This window comes from Thermobia domestica, chromosome 15 (genome assembly GCF_964235325.1).
Source record: "Thermobia domestica chromosome 15, izTheDome1.hap1.1, whole genome shotgun sequence".
Lineage (NCBI taxonomy): Eukaryota > Metazoa > Arthropoda > Insecta > Zygentoma > Lepismatidae > Thermobia > Thermobia domestica.
In genome coordinates this window covers 80,511,000-80,519,276 of record NC_137468.1, presented here as the reverse complement: position 1 = coordinate 80,519,276, position 8,277 = coordinate 80,511,000, and positions in this window count along the sequence as shown.

Sequence of the window (8,277 nt, the reverse complement as noted above, 5' to 3'; positions counted from 1 at the left end):
GAGTGGGAGAAAACACGGAATGTAAAATCTTCACAACGGACATGGAAAGCAAAGTCTTAACAACGTTGTTATTCACCCCTCCTTTCCCACTCTCATTGAAATGGCCACATTTTGTGCAGTTTTACCTGTGAGTACTGCTTCATGTAAGAGAGGCTTCAGCAGTCTCAACAGAGTTAAGACTACCTACAGGAATCCACTTAAGACTGACACATTGGATGATTTGCTCACAATTTCCATCAGTGGCCCTTCACTTTCATCCGAAAACTGCAATCGACAACTGGTACTTCTGTGCAGAAACAGAGCTTTACACAAACGTAAAGTCTTAATGTAAGATATTTTTTAACATGCATATGAGTTGTCCAATTCAAATTGATTATGTTATCCTGAATTTAATTGTCTGTTTTTAAAATTTTATGCCCTTCTTTGTCAAAGCAAAGGCCGTGGGGGGAGGGCTCTTATAATTTGTACGTGAGAGATATTGGCAACGATCATTTTTGGATTGGCGAGTGCGTCTGACTTTGAAATTTTGCCCTTAGTATTAATGATATTGTGCATAATTTATAGGTAATATGAATATTTTACTAAAGTTGCTCATAGTTAGCATTTCATATGATTTAAAGAAAAATCTTTACCAGAATCTTCGAAAAATAAATAAAAATAAAACTCTTCACTATGCACGAATAGAAAGCTTCCTGTAGTTAATAATAATAATAATAATAATAATAATAATAATAATAATAATAATAATAATAATAATAATAATAATAATAATAATAATAATAATAAGGAAAGAAGGAATAATAAGAATAATAAGCAATATTTTAGACATAAATAATAAATAAGAGGCTGTAGTGAGTCAGTGGTAGATCCTCACCTCTGGTACTTGAGCCCCTGGTTCGATCCCAGGTCCGGCCCAGTGAGTTTTGTATAGTATTGTGGAGATACTATCTGGTTTCTTTCTAAATATTTGAGGTTCGTTGCTTTTAACTTATTTACCATAAGTCAGAAAAGTTGGATGAGCTTAGAGAAGAATTTTAAGGAATTTTACATATTGGAAGGAAATGAACTTGAGAGAGAAAGGATAGATAAATATATACAGTGGCGCATTTAGGGGGTGGTTATCGGGCTCAATCCCCCTCCCGAAATCAATTTGTTACATACACAACTTCATTAAAATTTGTCGGCACACAAAGGAAAAATATAAGTGCTTATTCACGTCTTATTCATAGCCCCCTGAAACAAAATCCTAAATACGCCACTGAATATATATCGGATAAATTTCATTCACTACAGAGAAATATCTATATGTTATCATTAGAGGGAGATTTCCTCCCTCAATCGACCTAATAATTCACAAATTGTACACATCGAATACTAGGCAACAAGAAATAAGCCGCCAAACGCATCGTTTGATACATTTCCTATTCTGCCAGTTCTATAAAATGTATTTTCAAGCTTTATGTGAATTTAGTTCACACAATATTTTGTTGATGTGTCATTAAAGAAAATATGTTGAAAAATGAAATGAAATCTTTAAGTTTTACATCCCACAGTTATGTCGGTTAGGCTAGAGGTGACGTGATGATGAGAAATGAAGGAAATTGTGGAATGAATAAAGTGGTATGAAACGGGAAAATCCACGAGCACGGTGTTTGTCTACCACAAAGCCAACACGGCGCGAGCTGGAATCGAACGAGGGACCCCAAGCACCGGAGGTGAATGCTCTACCACTGAGCCACCGCGCCCCCGAAAATATGTTGAGTGTGTATATCTAGACAAATGTGTTGACAGCTTTACATGTTGAAACCAGCATACATCTTATTATAACTGTGGTTCCATTGGCGTCAGCAAAATGCAAATTTTAAGGGGAGGGGGGACAGACTACACAGTGGGACTGTGTGTAAGGAATACCTCCAGGAAAGCGGGAGTCTGGGTGTTTTTCCCCGAAAATTTTAAGAAAATAGTCTTCGTACATTGCACTTTAAAGCATTTTTGACTTAAATAGCAAATAAAAACTTACAAATTTTTGTTTTATTTTTACTTTAGACAGCCCAGTTTTTTGGAAAATGTACTACTAAAAAACACGCACATTTTAGTTAAATGATACCAAGTGTATATCAAAAACAAAATAATGGTAAAAGGTAGTGTAAAGTGTATACTCAGAAACAATTAAGTTTTGAAAATAGGTTTTAGACCTACAAGCCTACAACTAATGTAAATGAGCCTCAACAATGTATAGCTAAAAAAAAAAAAAAAGAAAAAGAAAAAAAAGAAAAGAAAAAAGAAAAAAAGTTCATTTTTTTAAAGCTAAAGTAAACTCACTCTGTTGCTCGGTATCTAAAGGAAAATAGTTGGTTACTTTACAGCTTACTCCACCTTTACTTTTATAGGGCCGAAAACTGACTGTCTTTTCACACAATTGAAAACAGACTTTTATGCTTTTTTTTTCTCCATGTCCACTTTATCTAACATTGTTTTGTGAACTTAACAAACTGCTACATAGTTGAGCCTCTTTTAGGTCATAGTTGATCTAAGATACTTAAAATACTGGGGGAACGACAACAATTTTACAAATATTGGGGGGACACTTTCCCAGTGTCCCCGATGGGATTGACGCCCGCATATTGCTGTATGGCAGTGTTTCTCCAACTTTTTTTTTTTTTTTTTTTTTTTTTTTTTTTTTAAGATAGAGACCACTTTCAATAATCAGAATGTTGTACGAAGCATTCTACTCTTGTTCCCTCCGACAGTAAATTTATACTATGTTTCAAACTATATTAATATCAGTACACTTTTAAAATAGTGTGAATTAAAATGGCCTTAATTTGTTGGTATTTATAGAAGAGAGCAATTAGTTTTCAAAACAGTTGAAGTCTGAAAGGAAAAATGAATATAATTTGCAAACTTTATTTGAGATTCTCAGCTACAGCGCATGATACGCAGTCGTTTGAATCTTATTGTTTCTGTCTCTTTAGGACTAATATAATGTTCAATATGGAAAAATTATAAGGGTAGACCTTGAAGACCACAGTTTGAGAAACACTGCTCTATCGCATTAGCTCCTTGTAAGTACGTACAAGCAGGTTGTATTTCAATAGCATAAACATTTTTTTCAGAACGTTCTAAACGCACTCCCAGAACATATTTTCCCACAATTTCTCCTAATTGATTTTTTTTTTTTTTTTTTTAAAGTTTAAACACCACCCACTGGTGTTTGTATCGATCTTTGTGTTCGAAAACATTTTCGTAAAGGTCAACATACACTAGCGTATTTTCAGCGCGCATTTTCGGTCCGTAAAATGATGTCGTTAATTTCGGTCCGTAAGTTGGCCCATACACCTAGCGTAAAAATAGGCGCGTAAAAGAAGAAGAAAAAGAAGCGGTCATTTTTCGCTCTTCCTCTTGCCTGTTGTTTGAGCGCATGGACGTTTTCCAGTTTACTCAAGTTGCTTGAACAAGATGGATCTATCTGAGGCCATGGTTTTAAGTGTAGGTGCTATAAACATTGTGTTGTTAAGTAAAAAAATAAAAAGAAAGCATAGAAGAAACAGACTGGGAGCCACGCCGAAGAGGATTAAAAATTAACATTTATCTATATTACGTCCAAGCAGCTCAATCCACTTGGCCTAGTTTTGGTACAATCTTAGATCATTGTACTTAGTGATCTGAAATCACTAAATATTTATATGAATCGTACTTCGAAGGAGGACACAGGACAGGGAAAAAGTTATATTCATTTTTTTACGATGTAAATTGCAAACATTTAAATTTCTAAACAGACACAATGATGATTCAATACAATCTGAACGAGCTTGATGTGTGGTTTCCTCTTATCTTCCGAAATAAGCCTATTGTTTGGAACTGCAGTTTACAAAGAATAAGGGAGTAAAGGAGTGTTCCGATAGTTGAATAATTGATTGATTTTTTTGTTATACAATGTTTTAGACTGTTGACTTTGGTGGTTAAAAAGTGGGCTACTGAATGATAAATTCAATTTAAAGAAAATATGATTTGTTAATGGTTGCAGCTTTCGTTTTTTTTTCTTACAAAATTAACGAAGAATATAGTAGTAACAAATAGAATAAATTATCCCCTCACGGGATACCAATTTTTATTATGTTATCCACAGCTCAAAATAGGCCAGAAAGGAAAAACAAGACTTATACAACTACCTCCAGCCCCAGGGGCGTCGTTAAGGGGGGTAAGGGGGGAGCCTCCCCCTCAAAGGTACCAATTTCTTGACAAGTTGGCAAATTAAAATACCTAGTTGGCAACTTGAAGAATGCTGTTTTGTTCAATTGACTTATTTGGTTTAACATTTTCTTAGATACCCAGTTGCTGTAACTTATCAGTTCTTTTATAGATTTGGCATAAATTTTGTGTAGTTTCCTATCTTGAAATAAATTGATATATTCGTTTAAAGCTCCTTTACTTGTTGCATGTGATCACACTTCACTTTTGTTCATTTGATATTCCTAAACATTTTGAAGAATCTTCAATAAAAAAATCGAGAAATTGTACCACTGACAAAAGCACAATAGAGATGGCGTACAAAATTAAAACAAAGATAGATAGAAGAGGATTTTCGGTGGCAGTTATATTGGAAACAAAAGCATTTGATACAAGAGCGTATACAAGACAACAGGCATATTGTGGAGATTAATGAAACTAATAAGAATTGATATTAATAAAACAAGAACAAGGCAGTGACTGGTTAGTATAAACTTTTTATTTCAGTTCTGTTTTGCAGTAAGACTTTCTATTCACAGGGCTTTTCGAGTAGGGAGAACTGAACAGAAGTGTGTTTTGGGAATGGTATAGCCAGTGCCTTGTATAAGGGGGAGAGCGGGGCGACAGCCCCAGGCGCCGAAGTAAGGGGGCGCAAAATTGAGATAGAAGAAGAAGAGAACGAAAGAAAAAAGAAAGAAATGAAAAATTAGAGGAATACTACTAGTATGTACTTAAATCCTCTTTCTGCTTTAGGAGGTGGTTCTATAATGTTGCTCATGTTAGGAAAATATGTGTGCACATATATAAAATGGAAGGGAAAAAGTAACAAAAATTGCTCAAAATCAAGGAAAATCAGGGTTTATTTCTGAAAATTTTCTTACGCTTCGTGTCAACCATGGTGGCGCTTCGCGGTTGGTATGTCGATCTCACTCATATGTACGGGGGCGCCATCGTGTACTCTCGCCCCGAGGAAAATATATGCGCACATGTATAAAATGGAAGGAAAAAGTAATAAAAAGTGCTCAAAATCAAGGAAAAGCAAGGTTTAGTTTTGAAAATTTTCTTACGCTTCGCGTAAACCATGATGGCGCTTCGCGGTTGCTATTTCGACCTCACTCATATTGTCCGTGGGCGCCGTCGTATACTCTCGCCCCAGGCGCTGATTTCCATGGCACGGCACTGGGGGGCCACAGTAGGTTTCTCAGGCGTTCGATGGGGGGAAGCTACAATGGATGAGTCGAGTCATTTTGTAAACCTAAGTGCATGATTCCAAAAGTCACATTCTGGAGGGCCAAACAATACATCTGCTGGGTGAAAGCATAGACCGGCGTGTCTTTCACTTCATTTTGATACAGATGAGTTGTCATTCCTACCTTATTTTTAATCCCGTAGTTGCTTCTTTCGAAAAGTTAAACAAAAATTGAAGTTCTTCCTTTCTTTATAGTACGTATTTATAAGTCAAAGCATTACGTAACCATTGCATGTTACGTAGTTCACAAGGCCGCAACTATGGGGAAGAAAGCAATTCACGTGCCCAGGGCGCGTGACTGGTGGGGCGCCTAAAAGGGAGGTTAAATATTAGTATTTTTCCTGCCGGTATTTAATACTTTTCATCAGAGTGCGAAATCATATCATCGAAGTGGGAGGAGACTGGAGGACAGAAAAAAAAAAACTCTGCGCACTTCTCGTAAGGATTGGCTGGCGGGGATTACCTAAACTATGATAACCATGAGTTGTCAAATTAACAGTTATGCATCATGGGTGATGATAATGATCCTGAATTGAGCTGTGAAATTGGACTCGAAACCGGGGGGTTATTCGTATTCATATCTCAGATGGGGCATGAAATGGGACGAATATGAAAATAAGGTTGCTGTAAAGTTTTCCACAGGGTTGGTAAGTGTGGCTTTTTTTTTTTTTATCAAGACTTGGCAATTTCAAGTTTCATTTCTTCCCCCCCCCCCAATCTTGTAACGCTCGCTACGCCGCTGTCCAGCCCCATTCTTTAGAAATAGTTTGATCCTTGTTACCTCGGTTTTTGTAAGTTGAAGGGATCCTCCCCGCTGCTTCCACCTACCTTTTTTTTTATTTCAAAGTTTATCTTGCCATTTGGTTTTAATCTAGTTGTTAAAAATCATTTAAATATTTATTTATTGAAAGGTTGGGTGTTAGCGGACTTGGGTAATTTCATCACCGAAATTTTCGTCACCGGTAATTTTGTCACCAAAATATTAGCATGTAGGTTATTTCGTTACCGGAAATTTCGACATAGTAATTTCGTCACTTGTAATTTTGTCACCAAAATATTAGCATGCAGGAAATTTTGTCATGGTCATTTTTTCATCTTTGTTGAACTAAGTAGAGACAAAGTAAACGACCGAAACAGCTGACCTTATCTTAATCAAAGTTGGAAAACAATTCAGTTAGTGTTCGACTCTGGAAAATCAAAGTTTCGGATACTCGAAGCAAGAACAAACAGCAGTAAAATAACATAATGTCAGTTTCAGCAAATGTTAAAAGCTCAGGCAAAATGGGCCAGTAATGGATTTATATATCACTATTTACAAATATAAGTTTTGGCAATATTAAAATTTGTGAACAGAAAATTAGCAAACAAAATATAACTTGTATTAATGCAATAAATGGTTTACATGTTCATTCTACTATAGGAAACGACAAGCATTTTTTTTTTTTTTTTTTTGAAACATTTAGTTCCAGTGTTATACGTTAAGCACAAAGACTAGAGCCGTTTCTAAAAGATCTGAAACACTCTTCTAGTTTGCTGTTTGGGTGGTTGCCCCACAGCATCTTGATGAAGCACAGCTGAAACCGTTGCTTCAACTTGTTGAATTTCATGAATAAGCTTCCAAATAGTTGCGTGGGACATTCCTACTAGATGATGAAACTTCTAGTTCCACAATTCACAAATATTAATTATCCTGGAATTGCTGCTAAAGGTAGCCTGGTGAACGTTCCAATTGTCTGGGGGATATAGACGGGGCACATTACGCAAACAAATATTCCCAGCCCGAGCTTTAACAGGGCGATACGTGTTTGACACGTAAGTGCTATCAAAATAGTCCAGAAGTTCCAGCTCTTCCTCCGAAGTCACTTGTATTAATCGATGCACATCTGCTATTGGAAGAAATGCAAATCTGTTTATTTTCTCGCAAAATAGACGAAAATTTTCATTGCTTTTGTACCGTTCTAAGAGTCCAAGCTCTTGGACCTTCCTGCATGTTGACTGAGTCAGGTGAAAAAAGTAACGCTATAAACGAATTGAATCTCCAAAAGTTGCATTTACAGCCAGCATTTACGCTATATCAAAATCCATTACCATAGTTACAGGTCCGGATATTCACTAAATTCACTGCACTGATGCACCACCGCACGAAACAGTTCTTCATAGGAATTTTGTGTCTTGGTCTACATTAGGGCGTATACCTAGTAAAGGAAGTCTCACCTCAAATAACATACACTTTTTTTTTGGCGCCATTGAAAAGTTGGCGTTCACCATCCATGTTTCACTTTTTAATAGCTTCATAAGGCTATATTTAAAGGAAACATCCGGAAATATTTATACGTTTTTCTTCCTTTATAGAAATTTGGTCTCCACATATATCCAATAACAATTTGCCAATGTTTACTCAGAGTTGAAATATAATTCTTTTAATGGCTCCTAAAAAAAAAGCCACTCTTTTCAAATGACTCTGTTAACTTGGAAGGTCCAAGAGTTTGGGCTCAGAGAACGGTACTAGAACGATGAAAATTTTCGTCTATTCTGCGGGAAAATTAACAGATTGGCGTATCTTCCCATATTTGTTTATTATTTTCTGTTCTGAAATTTTGATATTCGCGAAATTTAATATTTGTAAATAGTGAATAATGAACCCATTAGTGCCCCATGTTGCCTGTGCTTTTAACATTTGCTCAAGCCGACATTATTTTCTTCTACTGGTATTTGTTCTTGCTTCGAGTAACAGAAACTTCAATTTTGCAGAGTTCAACACCAACTGAATTGTTTTCTAAGTTTTATTAAAATAACGT